The sequence below is a fragment of the Sminthopsis crassicaudata genome, chromosome 1 (genome assembly GCF_048593235.1).
Source record: "Sminthopsis crassicaudata isolate SCR6 chromosome 1, ASM4859323v1, whole genome shotgun sequence".
Taxonomy (NCBI): Eukaryota; Metazoa; Chordata; class Mammalia; order Dasyuromorphia; family Dasyuridae; genus Sminthopsis; species Sminthopsis crassicaudata.
The window spans coordinates 353,845,622-353,864,159 of NC_133617.1; the positions used below are offsets into that span (position 1 = coordinate 353,845,622).

Here is an 18,538-nt window from a genome sequence, read left to right on the forward strand (position 1 = left end):
GGAGAAGTTAAGAGAATTATTCTTTCATTTTGGAGATGGAAAAGCTAAGGGTGACTTGATTAATTTTTTGGATACTTGAAAGGGACTTTTTGCAAGCTGTGTGTATAGTTCCATAGCAAGAAGAAATTGGCATAATTAAAACAAGGTAGAGTGTCGTATGGGGCGAAAAGCCCTGCATTCAAAATCAGATCAGGATTCAAATCCTCATGCTGCCATTTATAAACTGGATAATTTTAAAGTAAATCACTTGTGGACCTCATTTTATAAAAGAGAATTGGGTCAGATGATCTTCAAGATTCTTTGTACTGTAAATATCCATGGCTATTGTATGGAGCAAATAAAATAATGGATATAAAACATTTTGCATGTCATTGTCTTAGGTCAGTTGCATTATTATTATTAAAATCTTGTCTTTTGGGGAATTTAATAGTGAAAAAAGTGAGGAACGGTTTGCTGAGTGTATGTAGAGATATTGGAGTCAGTCTTGAATGATTAGACTAGAAATGTCAAACACATGTGGCCCTACTCCTAAGTGTGACCCAAAACAGGTTACAATGTATTTGGGAAATATAATATATTTCCCCCCTAAATAATCATGTAAGTTTAGTGACCCTTGTTCTATTTGAGTGTGGCGTCTCATTGGTTTAGACAACATCATTGTAAGAATTGACATTTTATATAGCATCTTAACAAATTTGAATATCACAAAAAACCTTTGAGGTAGACACTAGGTATTACTATCCCCCTTTTACAGATGAATCAGAGAGAATAAATGATTTGCCCATGGTCAACTCAGTGAATAAATGTTTCAAGTAGAAATTGAGCCAACATTTCTCCTGACTATGAAACCATCATTCTTTCCCCATATTGTGCTGCCTAACACAATATGGGGACTGGAAGCTAGCCTAGTTCTTAAGGCTTTATAGATAAATACAGAAAAATGTAAATATTACAATACTATAGCAAATTTCTACTTCTGTTAGGTTCTTTGAGCTGTTTGACTATTAAAACTATATTTTAATCTTTCCTTGGGCACAGGGGTTGATACTGTATTTACATTGGTAGTAAGTGAAGTTTTTGTAAATTTTGTCTAGAGATTTTGAGAATGGAGAATATTCTTTTCATCTGGAATTGTTATATTCAGTTCTCTGGGAAAGTTTTTTTTCAGCTTTAAAGTTTCAGTGAATTGGTGTGGAAAGAAAAGTCAGGGCCAATTGTATAGATTTGGAAAATGAATGATTTCAATAAAACATCAAAATTTGTTCTGAGAAATATGATAATCTCCCTTTAATAAAATTTCTTACACTGTTAAATTTTACTATTAAGAAAAAAAACTTTTTTTGGTAAGTTATAGGTTGCACTGAAACTCAGTGTTTAAAAAAGAAAAAAAACTGCAAAATTTTGAGCTAACCTTGGCTGCCACTGCCATTCTTGATGTATATCCATGTTCTAAGAAATCTAAAATGCCTCCAATATGTTAATATCTTATTCCTATTCTATCAAATAATGTATAACTCCTTAATGAATAATAATGTACTAACTCATTTGAGGGCAGGGTCCTTTTTAAGGTTTAAATTATCCAATTTTTCCCAGAGGACAACTTGTCATTTCTGTCTGACATTGCTGAGAAGAAAAATAGAAAGTGCAGCAATATTAGTTTCCTATGGTAAAATTAGTAGAAAATTATTATTTTATATTTATTCTTTTCCTTTCTATTTTAGCCTAATATTTTTATTTGACATAATGTTCTTTTCATTGTTAAGAAAAGAGAGTTAAGAGGATTGGGATTTTTTTTTTTAAACTGGAATATTTTTGTTTTTAGTGACATTTGAAATTTTAAAATAGTGAATGAATAAAGGTTTATTTGAAATTAAAAAATAAAAATTACTTTTTTAAATCCAGAAAGTGGATTTTCTGATCTCTAAAATTCAGAGCACTGTATTATAGAATAAAACCATTGAAAAACATATGTTGAGATTCTGAAAGAAAAGTTAGTTTCCATGGTTTACAAATCATTTCAGGAAAATATGAACATATATATTATGGTCTGAAATTATTCACAGTTTTTCCAATGTATTTGGTCATCTAGAATTTTTATATTTTTCTTTTTGGACCTCTGAGTTTCCAAAGGGGTTGTGACCATTCCTTGATGATTTTTGAATCAAGATCTTCTTTTCCAGTTTTTCTGTTATAGGGCATCTGGGTGTGGATGTAATGCCATATGGGTGGAAGTAATTTCTTTTGGACTTGAAGAGTTCCATTCAGATTTACCCTAGGGCTACAGTACCCTTCTGTATGCACAGTCTGGAGAGCCAAGAGTATATTTGCATGTAATTTGCATGTATATGCTATGCAGTCCATTCTCAGACAATTTTGAAATTAAAATTGCATTAACCTATAGGCTTTTGATATGCTGATTTTTTTTTTTTTTTCCTTCTTGCTTTCTCCAGCTGATCCAATATAATGGTCCCAAATCCTCAGACCTAAATTTAAAAGTATACTTCACAAAGTTGAATCTGGGAGGAGTTGACAAGGATTACTTTTGTTGGTCTATCAAATATTATTCTGCAAAACTGAGGAGAAAACACTTAATTTTGACAATTTATTTGTTTTTACTTGGGTTAGCACTTGATCTACGAAATATTTTATTTCCAACATTTAAAAAAGTTTTGAGTATTTGATTTCTGATATTCTGTAAGAATAAACAAATGTTGATCATTTATTATGTGAAAATAAGCTTCTCTGTTCTATTTGTTTTATTTGTTTATTAGGGATGATCACTTTTAAGATACCCTTTGTTATTGTGAATACCCACTAGTATTTCTGTTTATTTCAAGGTGCTATCTATCATCTGAATATTTAAAAGTTCTCTGACTTTTAAAAAATTAAAGTCATTTTTAATGGCTCTTTAGGTGATCTTAAATATGACAGTTCAGGAATTAAAATATTTGACTCATGTTTTTCTGTTTAAAAATGTCATGTAACATTTCCATTTCAGTGTTCTTAAAGGAAATGTTATGTACAATGGTAGGTCATAGGAATTCTGAAACCAGCTTATTAACCTGGTTATGTGAGTAGGTATAATAAAGGCTTTTAAGATTACATGTGGCTGTTCTTGAGCGTGCTACCGGTTATTAAACTATAGATTCAAGAGATCGTGGCCAGAGACCTTTGAAGGCCTTGGAGGAGGCGAGCCGGGTAGAGTTGACACTGCAAAGGTACTCTGTTGGGCCTAGGACAGACTAGTAATTGTAACTGCCAGGAGTGCATGTTACCTTGTTAGAAAATGCTAAAAACACTCATCTTGGAACTTATTTCTATCTTATTATCATAGGTAAAGCAGCTATAATTTGCCTGCGTTTTAGCATCTTTAAGATACTTATATGGGAACTGAGGCTTTCCCAAACTATTCTTTGTTAGTATCTTCTAGGAAGTCTCAACATCTTATCCTTGTTCTCACCTTTGTTTCTCCTCCTCTCCTCAGATGGTATGAAATCCTTAGGTTATATTTACCCTATAAAAGACATACTTATGATGAAGATCTTTGCTGACTCCTTTTTAGGACCAAGTTCACTATGAGGTACTCTTTTTCCTAGCTTATTATAGTGTCTTCCCTTTAGTGCCTTCTTCCTCCTGGTTAATTGTGAGTTTCATTAAGGAATTTATCTTTCCCCTTGTTAATTCATGGCAAAACTCTGTAATCTGTGATGGATAGTTTGTCATGATTACTCCATGTTGTAAACTGAATTTCTATTATGCTATTTTAAATAATACTCTATCATTTATTGTTCTACTGAATCTATTTACCACTCCTGGTGCCTATTTTACCTCATCAGCAGGTACAGTAGTCATAAATATGAATTGAATTGAAAATAATCAATTGTGGATAGTGAACTTTTAAAAAATAATTTCAACATTAAGGTAAAATTTGAAGATTTGTTTTGAATATTACTTTTGTTTAGCTTCAGCATGAGTTAATTTAGACTTAGATTTAGATTACCTCTCAAATTTTATGGCATTCCCAACATTTTAGAGGTCATATATCATAGATGATCTTATATGTAGATGTTCTTTTCTCTTCCTTGTGTTCTTAGATAATCTTATGTCCTCTTGTGATTTTAATAAAAATCTGTATATTATTGCATAATACTATAATGCTAGATCTTGAACAGACTCTGGAAAAGACCACGCATTCCTTCTTTTTCATTAGGGTGACAAACAGAAGAGCTCAACAGGAATCCAGGTGTTTTGAATCCAGTCAAATGCTTTTTTTTTTTTTTTTTTTTTTACAACAAATGATACTTTTCAAATCTTCTTCCTTTAGGAGTGGGCCTAACACCAATGCTCTGTTAGTTCAGATTTAATTTTGGGGTCAAATGAACTATTAATAAGTCACTGAACACTTTATCCTAACACACTGAGCAGATGCAGTGTTGTCTAGTGTCTATAGATATGGTTTTCCTTTTCTCCATATGGAAATGAATCTGGTTAGAAGGGCAAAATATGATGACTACTGTGGTCTTCCAATACAAATTGGAAGGGCCACACCTCCTTGTGAGTGGGACTTTTTATGTCCTTAAATGACCAGGAAGCTTGTGTCTCAGCCATATATACAGAGGTCAATTGGATCCTAAGATCAACATTTTTTGCCTTTTAGTGAAACTAGTGTAGTTGTGAGAAAATGGGAGAAACCCTGGACTCATCACATCCACTTTATTACAGAGTTTAGAATGATAGTAGGAAGAATACTGAATTTGGAATTGAACCTTAATTTGAATCTTTAGCAGTTTGCTTTCTTTGGGCCTCAGTTTCCTCATTTGTAAAAATGAGGGTTCTGTATAACTTCTAAGGTCCCTTGCAGTTCAGTTTTGTATTCATTTGTCTAAATATACATAGTTTACTCGCTTTAGAGTAGCTATTTCATTGATCTCACAGCTATCTCAGGCAGAATATGAAAGATGAACTACTTATGTTCTCATAAGTCTAGTTTATCAATCTCTAACTTTTTTCACACACAAACTCATAATTGTTTGTTCTTTTCTAATGTATCTGTTGTGAAATTGTTCTTTTTTTCCTCAGTATCATTTCTTCCCTTCCTATTTTGCTCTGTAAAGGTTTGCGTAGTTCAAATCTTGGTCATTCTCTTATCCCCTTCAACTTTAATAAAATTCTCTGATAACTACATCCTCAGTTTTTCTCAATTAGAAAAATGTTACTGATATGGTATAGCTTCTAGGGAAATATAGAGGTGGTTTTGGGGTTCCCTGATCTTGGGGGACTTCTGTTCTGGCAATCTGATTCTGGAGACCACTCCTCAATTTATTGCTTGACTGTCAGATACTCTAATGGTCAGTGATAACCAAATTCTGGAGACCACTCATCCATCCTACCTATGAGCCACAGAATTAGCATGTCAATGAGAAAGCTGGATAAATGTAACTCCTGTTTCTCTGCTAATTTCTTTTGGAAATTTAGTTCATTTTGTAATGGTATTACAATTACAATAAACTTTGCTCCTTGACTTGCATATGGATTCAAGCCTGCTGCAGATTCTTTTGAGACACCTCACAACACCTGTCTGTGACCCCAAACTTTTGGGGTCCCCTTCCCAATCTCAATATTACAACACTTAGAAATGTCCTGTTTTACCTCCATGTCCCTCTCCCCCTCTCTCCATTCTTTCTTACTCTTGTATACTTTTATTAGTTTCCATGATGTTTGTAAATAATTTATAGATTAAACTTTTGTGCAAGTTTAGTATTGTAATGCCAGAGAAACTGAGGCAAGATAGAGATTAGAGAGTATTTAATCATTTATTTAATGGGAGAGATTTACTAGATGAATCCAGTTTGGTCCCAGGGCTGAATGAGACTATAGTCTCCAAGAATCCAGCAAACAATGAGAGTTCTCCATGACCCATGTACACATGGCTTGGGGGTGGGGGTTGTTTGACTGAGGCAGGAGTGGAATCAGGGTGCTGAGAGTGGGAAGGGGACTCTAACAATCCAATTCTGACAAGGTGAGGGGAGGCATGGGGGGAGGAATCCCAGAGTTGGGGAGAGAGGCATCTTGATAAGACAGTATCTGACATTCCAATAGCTTGGGCTGGGAAGAGGCATTCTGATATCTTTTATCCTTATCAAATATTCTGATAAAGAGGGAGGAGAGGTTTTTGCAGGACTAAGAAGCAGAGATACTGAGTCTGGTCAGGATAATTAGAGAAACTAAGAACTGTGGCGTAACAGTACCAAAGATAATTTTTAATTCATAACTGAATTGCAATTAGATAAGTTTTCTCCAGATGGCAGATATATATGTATATCTGGGTTTTGGTTGTGTAGTTCACACAGTTTTTATTCTATGAGAGATTTATTTGCCTAAGGTAGAGATAAATTGACTTCTCTTTTGTCAAATAAAAATATGACTACTTATTAAAAAGGATAAATATAAGAACAAAAAAGATAGTAAATTTTAGGTACAATTTGGTACCTTTCTCATTTCTTTCAGTTTAATTTTATTCACAAGCTATTAATATATTGTTTTAGCTTCTGTACTTTCTGGATAATGTGCATGACTTCAGGGTTCCAGACAAACCTTATTAGTTTCTCGAAGATTTGTTTAAACCATTCCAAATTAACAAATACTGATTAAACATAAGACACTCTGATTCTTTCTGCTAATCATTTGGAAGATTCTTGCTTGGTTTTTTGATGCCCTTAATCAACATTCAGATTCTGAGAATTATGTTTTCTTTCTAAAAGACTTTTTTTTTTTTTAAATGGGAAAAAAAAAAAAAAAAAAAAAGCACCAGCCCTGAAGTCAGGAGAGTCTGAGTTCAAATGTGACCTCAGACACTTAATACTTCCTAGCTGTGTAACTCTGGGCAAGTCACTTAACCCTAATTTCCTCATCAAAAATAAATAAATAAAAAGTGAAAAAAGCTTATAATCACTAGTTTTTTTTCTGTTTTACTGATAATAACTTAATTTTTCTGTATTTTTCTAATAAATTTTTTTTCCTCTTAAAAAAGACAATGTTATCTTCCCATTGGCAGTCTGCTGTTCACAGTTATCCTAAATGTTTCATGAAATTTCTATAAAATAGTAAAGTTTATACATTAAATACTTCTCAGCAGATTTTGCTAGCAAGAGCTTTTAACTTTTACAATTGACTTTGGATATAAAATATTTTACCAAGAGAATTATTTAAAATTTCTTTTTCTCTTTTTTTCCTTTTCCCTTTCCCATTTTGATGAGGTTTAGATTTGGGGAACCCAAAAGAAATTAGGGTTTCTGGTGGTCAGGGAGTTAAATGAGCTCTAGTGGCAGGTTTGGGGTTCAGGGAGTCAAATGGCACTCCCCTGTAACCTCTTTGGATTCGGTGCAAGGGTAGGGAGTTTCGGGGAACTCCCTTTTGGCGGCGCAGTTCTCTGTAAAAGAATTTACAGACCCGAAAACCTAGACTGATAAAAGAGGTTTATTATGGAGATTGGAAGTAAGGTTAAAGCCTAGTTAAGGAAATAGGTGAGGGTAAAGAGAAGATAGCACTGGAAACAGTATTCCAGTGGGCAGAGACCCTTTGCATGCCAAACACAGGGTTAACATGTTTGGAACCTCTGCAAAGAGAGGATTTTAGTTTGGTTCTTTTTATAATGAGAGATTTAGCTAAAGAGGGGGCCTGTGGGTGGAGTCCCAAGTTGGTTCAGGTCTGGTTGGGGCTGGGACAATTCAGGATCTCCTATTGGGGTGCTTTTGACCAGGATTTGTGAATCAAAGGTCCTAGCTTCCTGAATTGATAATGCATCAACCAGGAGGGATTGGGAATCAGAAAGGGATAGTTTCTTAAAGGGACCACATCCCACTTTAATTTTTCTTTTTTTCTTTTTTCTTTTCTATTCTTTTTATTTTGTCTCCACTATTGATTACACTGAAGCTTTGGTCTACTCCATTTTCTGACCTGTTCTGGTTTGCCCCTTCTTTTGGTATCCTAACAGAAGGCCCCACCTAAAGGGCTCATCAAATGGTACTGCTGGGGTGAATAAGACCCTTTGCAAAAAGACAGTGGTAGCTAGATGGAATACAGGGAGGAGCATTGACCTGAAGAAGGCTTTTCTTGAATTTAAGTGGAATTTAAATGGGACTTTGTAGTCCTGGGCCCTAGTTGAATTCCCAAAGCTGCTTCCTGAGGCAAGCAAAGAGGGCCATTGATTATCTTGTCCTTAAATGACCTTTGTTTCTGTGAGTTCTTGTTGAATTACCTGTGAATTTCTTGTATTGACAAAATTATCCTGATCCCTGTTTACAGTATCCAATCAGAAGTCGAAGTTATAGATGTTAATCCCTGAGGTGATTTTTCTCCTATAAAAGAACCTACAGGTAGCAAATTCTCTGGGAATTTTGCCTGCCTATGATTTCTTTTACCTTGCCAATTGCTAAACCCTCCTTTGGAACTTAACATGCTGCCAAAAGGATGACAATCTTTAGGACTCTTGTTTTGGAGATGGTTTAAGCCTACAAACTCTTTTGAGATACCTCACAACCCTAGCTCATTTTTTTTCCCCCCTGAGGCAGATAGGGTTAAGTGTCTTGCCCTACAGAAACTAGGCATGGACCCACATTTAACACCACATACTAAGATTAGATCAAAATGGGTCCAAGATTTAGGCATAAAGAACGAAATCATAAATAAATTGGAGGAACATGGGATGGTTTATCTCTCAGACTTGTGGAGGAGGAAGGAGTTTGTGTCCAAGGGAGAACTAGAGACCATTATTGATCACAAAATAGAACATTTTGATTACACCAAATTAAAAAGTTTCTGCACAAACAAAACTAATGCAAACAAGATTAGAAGGGAAGTAACAAATTGGGAAAAAATTTTTACAGTTAAAGGTTCTGATAAAGGCCTCATCTCCAAAATATACAGAGAATTGACTTTAATTTATAAGAAATCAAGCCATTCTCCAATTGATAAATGGTCAAAGGATATGAACAGACAATTTTCAGATGATGAAATTAAAACTATTTCCACTCATATGAAAGAGTGTTCCAAATCACTATTGATCAGAGAAATGCAAATTAAGACAACTCTGAGGTATCATTACACACCTGTCAGATTGGCTAAGATGACAGGAACAAATAACGATGAATGTTGGAGGGGATGTGGGAAAACTGGGACACTGATGCATTGTTGGTGGAGTTGTGAAAGAATCCAACCATTCTGGAGAGCAATCTGGAATTATGCCCAAAAAGTTATCAAAATGTGCATACCCTATGACCCAGCCATACTACTACTGGGCTTATACCCCAAGGAACTACTAGAGAAGGGAAAGGGTCCTGTATGTGCCAAAATGTTTGTGGCAGCCCTTTTCATAGTGGCTAGAAGCTGGAAAATGAATGGATGTCCATCAATTGGAGAATGGTTGGGTAAACTATGGTATATGAATGTTATGGAATATTATTGTTCTATAAGAAATGACCAACAGGAGAAATACAGAGAGGCTTGGAGAGACTTACATCAACTGATGCTGAGTGAAACGAGCAGAACCAGATCTTTATACACTTCAACAATGATACTGTATGAGGATATATGCTGATGGAAGTGGATTTCTTCAACATAGAGAAGAGCTAATCCAATTCCAATTGATTAATGATGGACAGAACCAGCTACATCCAAAAAAGGAACACTGGGAAATGAATGTAAACTGTTATTTTTACCTTCTGAATCCAATTCTTCCTGTGCAACAAAAAAATTCGGTTCTACACACATATATTGTATCTAGAATATACTGTAATATATTCAACATATATAAGACTGCTTGCCATCTGGGGGAGGGGGTTGCGGGAGGAAGGGAAAAAATCTGAATAGAAGTAAGTGCAAGGGATAATGTTGTAAAAAATTACCCATGCATATGTACTGTCAAAAAATGTTATAATTATAAAATAAAATAAAAATTTAAAAAAAAAAAAAAAAAAAAAAAAAAAAAGTCTTGCCCTATTTTACCCATGAGGAAACTGAATTTGAGAGACTTATTCAAGGTCACACAGTTAGTGGCTGAGGCATTTTTCAAATTCATGCCTTCCTGATTCTAAGTCCAGTACTTTATGTACTTGTATCACTTTTCTAATAATGAGTTTTCTCATCAAATAGAAATGTGTACCCACCACAATTAGTTATCACCTCCCATTTGTGAAACTTGAAGAAACAACATGCCCAAAAAAAACTGAAAAAAGAAAAAAAAAAAGTGATTTGTATTTGTCCATAAATTTATCTTTGGAAGGTGTTAGAACAGAATAATTTTTTTTTTCTTTGTTGTTTATCTACCTTTACTTTGTTGGGTTATTATTTGCATACTACTCTCATTAGTGAGATAGATCCTAGATCTGTTGAAATACTGAGGGGCAGCTAGGTGGTGCAGTGCATAGAGCACCAGCCCTGAATCTGGCCTCAGACACTTAATGCTTCCTAGCTGTGTGACCCTGGGCAAGTCACTTAACCCTAACTGCCTCAGCAAAAAAAAAAAAAAAGAAAAGAAAAGAAAAAAAAAAAGAAAAAGAAAAAAGTAGTGTGCTATATATCTTTTGCCATTTAATAAGTACCCTGTTTACCAAACCGTGTGACTTAATGACATTTTACTCCTTTTAAGAAAGCAGTTTATATTCATATAAAACAATAAGTCCATACAATAGTATCCATAGCATTAAATTTCTTACATTCTATGAGGATTTTCCTTTTTTTGGGTTGTTAGTTATTTTGCTTGTAATGATGTAATTGTAATAGGGTATTTAAACTGGGGATAAAGTCAGACTCACAGAAGGAGACTGGTTGAGACTGGCAGACTGGGTCAGACTATGATAGACTGTGTAAGAGACAATACAGACTTTGGGCTTTATCTCTGATTATTCTCGTCGTGTTTATTTTGCTGAGACCAAGGCTGGTCCCAAGGCCCTCCATAAAGCTAGCCTGGACATTACACATATGTCAAAAAATTCATTCTGTTTAAAGACCTCTACTATTTCTTGAGACAATTTTGGGATAGCTCCAATTGTTAGGAAGTTTTCCCTGTTACCAACCTAAAATTTTTCTCTGCAATTTTCACCACTTGTTCTTAGTTCTGCCTTCTCAGGCTAGACAGAACAAGTTTATACTTTTCTCTATGTGGTAGCTCTTCAAATACTAATTGGTAGTTGTCATGAATCCCTTGAATTAATTCTTCTATAAATTTAAACAGGCTTAATTCCTTTAATGAATTCTCATATAGCATAGACTAGAGATCCTTTTCTATCCTAGTAGTCTTCTCTTGAGTACTTTATAACTTAGTTACGTCATTTTCCCATACTACCTTCTATTTTGTATTTATTCTCATTATATTCATTCATTATATGTACTTGTGTTCATATTTAATTGTTGTCTCCCTTATTAGGAGTAGACATTGTTTCTTTCATTATATTTTTATCCCTGATATCTAGTACAGGGTGAAGCACATATTAAGAATTTAATAAATATTTGGTTGATTGAGTCTTTTTTTTAAACTAGGGTATGAATATCCTACTGTATAGAACTGAATATAATTACAGTACATGAAGTCTGACAAGCACAGTGAATGAAATAGGGCTATCATCTCTCTCTCTGCAGGCTAAATTAATTTTAATCCAGTTAACGCAAACCTCCAGAAGTTTAAGAACAACTGCTGTCTAATTATGCCTCTCCCATATTCATGTTATACTTGTGAATTTGTTTTTTTTCTATCCAAGTGCAAGACTTTAAAGTTATCTCTAAGGAATTTCATCATTCAGTCCAGTGCTTTTAGCCTGTCAAGATCACTTTGGATTCCAATTTCTATTCAGTGTGTTTGGGTATTCCTCCCAAATTTTTTTTTTTTTTTTTTTTTTTTGGTCTTCTGAGATTTAAGGAGCATGTTTTTATCCAAATCATCAGTAATAAGATTAAACAACTCAAGGACAAGCACAGATCCGTCAGATTCTCTACTGGAAATCTTCCATGTCGGTATTGAACCATTAACAATTACTCTAAGTCCAACCATCTAACCTGTTCTGAATCCATCTGTTTGTATTTTCATTTAACCTATATCTTTTACCTCTTTATCATGAGAATAGTATGAAATATTTCATCAGAAGCTTTGTTAAAATCAAAGTAAATTATATTTAGAACATTTCTTTCATCTCCTTATTAAGTAATTTTGTTGAAAATAAAATGAGTTTAGTCTTCCATAACATTTTTTCCCCCCTTTGGTCTTTGTAATGATTGCTTCTTTTTCTAAATATTTGCCTCCCATCTCTTTAACTGGTTTATTCTATAATTTTCTTTTCCTTTTTAAATTTAAATTTGTTGTTGTTGTTGTTCTGAACTTAAATAGCAACTAAGATGAGCATTTCTGCATGTGTATTAGAAAACAGAAAAGGATTGTAAATGAAACTACAAATTAAATTTATGTAGAGCTTGATTTTCTTTGGAAGTATATGATAAATTCAATGTATAACTTTCAAAGTTGTATTATTTCTTTGCGATTCTTTCTAGCATTTCTTTTTTCTCATTTCCTTTAGAGCAGACCTTAATTTTACTTTTCCCTGTCTTTTCCATCCTTTACTAGTAGAAACAAACAAAATAAAAATGTTTTTGTCAAACACAAAAAACAAAAGAACATGTCTAGAAAGTGTAGGAAAAAGGCACATTAATTTGGTAGAACTGTGAAGTATCCATTCTGCACAGCAGTTTTAGAATGAGGTCTAGAAATTTACTAAAATTTGATAGTTTTGCCAAGATTATATCCTAAAGAGAGAGATAAAAAAGAAAAAAGGGCCCACAAGTCCAAAAATATTTATAGGTGCAGTTTTATAGTGACAAAGAATTGGAAAGTCAGTGTATGATTACTGACTGGGAAAGGCTTATTGAATCTTTATGAAAGTCCTGTAATAAATGTTGAATACCATGGTTTAAGAAAAAGCTGAGATGATTTGTATGAATTGATGCAGTATGAAGAAGCAGAGTATTTTATACAATAACACTGCAAATCAATGAAATTGCCAGTTATAATTATAGAGTATCAATGAAGAAGCATCCCAATTCTGTCTGAATAGCAAGATGATAGACCCAATATGCAGAATGCGATAGTCATGTTTTTTACAATATTGTGTGTGTGTGTGTGTGTGTATTCAATACAACTTTAACTGATTATGACGAAAAATAACATTTAAATACTTCCCTTTTGTCTCATTCCTTCCTTCCTTGATTTTTAAAAAATACTCTTCTTTTTTTATATTCTGATTTTGCAAGGTAGTAAGTTACCTGTCTACTCACCTTTTATTCCTTAATATATTACTTTTATTTCGTTTTGGATCACTGAAGCACAAGAACTACTTGTATACTTTCTATTTTATTTAACTCATTCTCTTACCCCAAAGATATGAAAGTTCACTGAAGACACGTTTCCTATCACCCCTCATTTGAAAAAAGTTTCCATCTAAGTATAATCTCTTCTAATTCCTTCATCTTCATATATTATATATTGTTTTATAGTTTTAAAAATATAATGACATAGTAAACAATATAGTAGGACATAAAATAATAAGATAAACAATATCTTCACATGCCTGTATGTTTCTCTTGCTTCTTCTGTTTACATTTCACAATTTCTGCTGACCTCTGTTCCTTTTATGAGGATGCTTAGGAGCCCTGTATTTCATTTCTCCTGTAAGATTATACTCAGTTATTCCTAAGTAATTTATCTGTGCTGGTAGGCCTACATCTTTTGCCATTTGGTACACAGTAATTTCTGTTGTAATGTTGATTTAAAAAATGTGAGTATCTTCTACCATGAGTGATATATTAGGGAACATTTTGAATATCGCATGAATTTTGGTTGTTTTGTGTGTGATTTCTATCACAAGAAACAGTGAAAATGCAGAAAACTTTATTGCTTCACAATGATGCATAAACTGTAACCTTTCCAATGTCCACTTTCAGAAGAAAGTTTCAGTTTCAGGAAGACTTTGTTAACCTGACCCTGAGGGAACTGAAGTTCAAGTTAAGTAGCAGCCTAAGGCTGTATGTGCTTACCCTTATTTATTGTAATATTTATATATTTTAAACTGATGTGGGTTGTGGTCCCTTTAAGAAACTAGTCCTTTCAGATTGATTTATTCCTTTTCTGATTCCCAACCACTCCTAGCTGATGCATTATCAATTCAAGAAGCTAGGACCTTTGATTCACAAATCCTGGTCAAAAGCACCCCTTTGAATTCCAATAGGAGATATCCGGGCTCTCCCAACCCTCATCAAGCAAATTCTTGACCTCACCTCACCCAGAGAGGAGCCAACTTGGGACTTTACCCACGGGCCCCTTTAGCTAAATCTCTCATAAAAGAGTCAAGCTGGAGTCCTCTCTTTGTAGAGGTTCCAAACATGGCAGCCTTACGCCTGGCATACCAAGGATCTCTGCCCACTGGAATCCTGTTTCTGATGCCTTCTTATCTCTACTTTCAACTTTTACTAACTAGACTTTAATTTTAATTACAAACCCCATAATAAATAATAATAATATGTCTTTTATTAATCTAGGTTTTCGGGTCTATAAATTCCTTTACAGGGGACTCTTGTGCTGCCATTAGACCTCATTTAACTCTGTATCCTTGTGCCAAATCCAAAGGGATTGCAGGGGAGCTTTGTTTGACTCCCTGTACCCCGAACCTGCCACTAGACCTCAATTAAACCTAATTTCATTTAGGTACCCCAATTCTAGACCTCATCAAAACCATTTAATATATATTAAGCTGCAGTGTTTTTGTTAGGTTCCTTTTTTTTTTTTTTTTTTAAATGTGGCACTGATAAAATTTTCAGGTATTGTTTTCCTAATCTCATTTTCCCCATAAGCTACTTTTTAGTGATATTTTTGCACAATTTTTAGGAACACACATGTTTCATTATAGCAGAATTATTATATTCCAGTCCTCTTCTTTTTGGTGATAATTGTCAAATATAATGTGATCTTGACTATGATACCTTGGTACTTGAATTCTTTAGTTTTAGTTGCCTTTGGGATTTTTCTTAAAACCTTTGGCTTTTGGCTATGATGTTTTTGGAAGTTTTCATTTTGGTGTTTCTTTTAGGAAGTGACAATGATGTAATAGAACTTTGTCCCCTGATCTTTGTGGAGGGTGGGCCTAGGGAAATTCCTAAAAATGACCCCCACCCTCTTACCTGATTCCCATGGGAATCTCCCACCTCCAAATAATCTGGGAATTACTTTGGTCTGAGAAACAATCACCACCCTTTATTGATTTGAAAATTAGCCTGTAATCTCTCCCCAGCCCCAACAGTAGAAGGTTGGATAAAAGTCAAGATTCTTTACCCAAACTTTTGCTAATTCCTAATCAGGAGCTCCCTGAGGAAATAGTTGCTCAGTGAATAAACCTTTTTTTTTTTTTTTTTTGGCAACAAATCTTAGATCTTCCAGATTCTATAGCACCCAATCCTCCCTGGCATCCCTGAGAGGGAGAGAGGTAACATAAATTCCCTGGCTAAGGGTACTTCTGCTAAAGAAGCAGGAATTCTGAGTCTGTGTCCCTAGTCAAGGAAGTCTGCTAAGTGTAAAGCTCCTGACAGCCCAAATCTTCATGGGTGTTTGGGTGTACTTAGCTATAGAAGAGAGACAACTGAGGCAAGAGGAGTGTTACTTCAGCCAGGAGGATGTGAAATTTCTTTTTTTTTTTTTTTTTTTTAAAGTTTTTTTTAAAATTTTTTTTTTAATTTTAATTTTATAATTATAACATTTTTTTGACAGTACATATGCATGGGTAATTTTTTACAACATTATCCCTTGCACTTACTTCTATTCAGATTTTTTTCCCTTCCTCCCCCAACCCCCTCCCCCAGATGGCAAGCAGTCTTATATATGTTAAATATATTACAGTATATTCTAGATACAATATATGTGTGTAGAACTGAATTTTTTGTTGCACAGGAAGAATTGGATTCAGAAGGTAAAAATAACAGTTTACATTCATTTCCCAGTGTTCCTTTTCTGGATGTAGCTGGTTCTGTCCATCATTAATCATTGGAATTGGATTAGCTCTTCTCTATGTTGAAGAAATCCACTTCCATCAGCATACATCCTCGTACAGTATCATTGTTGAAGTGTATAATGATCTTCTGGTTCTGCTCGTTTCACTCAGCATCAGTTGATGTAAGTCTCTCCAAGCGTCTCTGTATTTCTCCTGTTGGTCATTTCTTATAGAACAATAATATTCCATAACATTCATATACCATAGTTTACCCAACCATTCTCCAGTTGATGGACATCCATTCATCTTCCAGCTTCTAGCCACTATGAAAAGGGCTGCCACAAACATTTTGGCACATACAGGTCCCTTTCCCTTCTTTAGTAGTTCCTTGGGGTATAAGCCCAGTAGTAGTATGGCTGGGTCAAAGGGTATGCACATTTTGATAACTTTTTGGGCATAATTCCAGATTGCTCTCCAGAATGGTTGGATTCTTTCACAACTCCACCAACAATGCATCAGTGTCCCAGTTTGCCCACAGCCCCTCCAACATTCATCGTTATTTGTTCCTGTCATCTTAGCCAATCTGATAGGTGTGTAATGATACCTCAGAGTTGTCTTAATTTGCATTTCTCTGATCAATAGTGATTTGGAACACACTTTCATATGAGTGGAAATAGTTTTAATTTCATCATCTGAAAATTGTCTGTTCATATCCTTTGACCATTTATCAATTGGAGAATGGCTTGATTTCTTATAAATTAAAGTCAATTCTCTGTATATTTTGGAGATGAGGCCTTTATCAGAACCTTTAACTGTAAAAATGTTTTCCCAATTTGTTACTTCCCTTCTAATCTTGTTTGCATTAGTTTTGTTTGTGCAGAAACTTTTTAATTTGGTGTAATCAAAATGTTCTATTTTGTGATCAATAATGGTCTCTAGTTCTCCCTTGGACTCAAACTCCTTCCTCCTCCACAAGTCTGAGAGGTAAACCATCCCATGTTCCTCCAATTTATTTATGATTTCATTCTTTATGCCTAAATCTTGGACCCATTTTGATCTAATCTTAGTATGTGGTGTTAAATGTGGGTCCATGCTTAGTTTCTGCCATACTAATTTCCGGTTTTCCCAGCAGTTTTTGTCAAATAATGAATTCTTATCCCAAAATTTGGGATCTTTGGGTTTGTCAAAGATTAGATTGCTATTTTTATTCACTATCTTGCCCTGTGAACCTAACCTATGCCACTGATCAACTAGTCTATTTTTTAGCCAATACCAAATGGTTTTGGTGACTGTTGCTTTATAATATAGCTTTAAATCAGGTACACATAGACCACCTTCCTCTGACTTTTTTTTCATTAGTTCCCTTGCAATTCTCGACCTTTTATTCTTCCATATGAATTTTATTGTTATTTTTTCTAGGTCATTAAAATAGTTTCTTGGGAGTCTGATTGGTATAGCACTAAATAAATAGATTAGTTTGGGGAGTATTGTCATCTTTATTATATTCGCTCGGCCTATCCAAGAGCACTGAATGTCTTTCCAATTATTTAAATCTGACTTTATTTTTGTGGCAAGTGTTTTGTAATTTTGCTCATATAATTCCTGACTCTCCTTTGGTAGATATATTCCCAAATATTTTATACTATCGACCGTTATTTTGAATGGAATTTCTCTTTGTATCTCTTGCTGTTGAATTGTGTTGGTAATGTATAAAAATGCTGAGGATTTATGTGGATTTATTTTGTATCCTGCGACTTTGCTAAAATTCTGAATTATTTCTAATAGCTTTTTAGCAGAGTCTTTGGGGTTCTCTAAGTATACCATCATGTCATCTGCAAAAAGTGACAATTTGATTTCTTCATTTCCTACTCTAATTCCTTGAATCTCTTTCTCTGCTCTTATTGCCGAGGCTAGAGTTTCTAGTACTATATTGAAAAGTAATGGTGATAGTGGGCAACCTTGTTTCACTCCTGATCTTACAGGGAAAGGTTCTAGTTTATTACCATTACATATGATGTTTACTGAAGGTTTTAAATATATGCTCCTTATTATTTTAAGGAATAGTCCATTTATTCCTGTACTCTCAAGCGTTTTTAGTAGGAATGGATGTTGGATTTTATCAAATGGATTTTCTGCATCTATTGAGATGATCATATGGTTTTTATTAATTTGATTATTAATATGGTCAATTATACTAATAGTTTTCCTAATATTAAACCAGCCCTGCATTCCTGGTATAAATCCCACTTGGTCATAGTGTATTATCCTGGGGATGATTTTCTGAAGTCTATTTGCTAATATCTTATTTAAGATTTTAGCATCAATATTCATTAAGGAAATTGGTCTATAGTTTTCTTTCTCAGTTTTCGATCTACCTGGTTTAGGTATCAGTACCATGTCTGTGTCATAGAAGGAATTTGGTAGGACTCCTTCAATCCCTATTTTTTCAAATAGTTTATATAGCATTGGAGTTAATTGTTCTTTAAATGTTTGGTAGAATTCACCTGTAAATCCATCTG

At 34.2% G+C, this 18,538-nt stretch overlaps 1 protein-coding gene across 7 annotated transcripts in view; it reads left to right on the forward strand.

The window, feature by feature from the left end:
• KIAA1328 (KIAA1328 ortholog) overlaps positions 1-18,538 on the forward strand; it is a 525,281-nt gene that overhangs the window by 44,257 nt on the left and 462,486 nt on the right. The gene's annotated exons all lie outside the window — the stretch shown is intronic.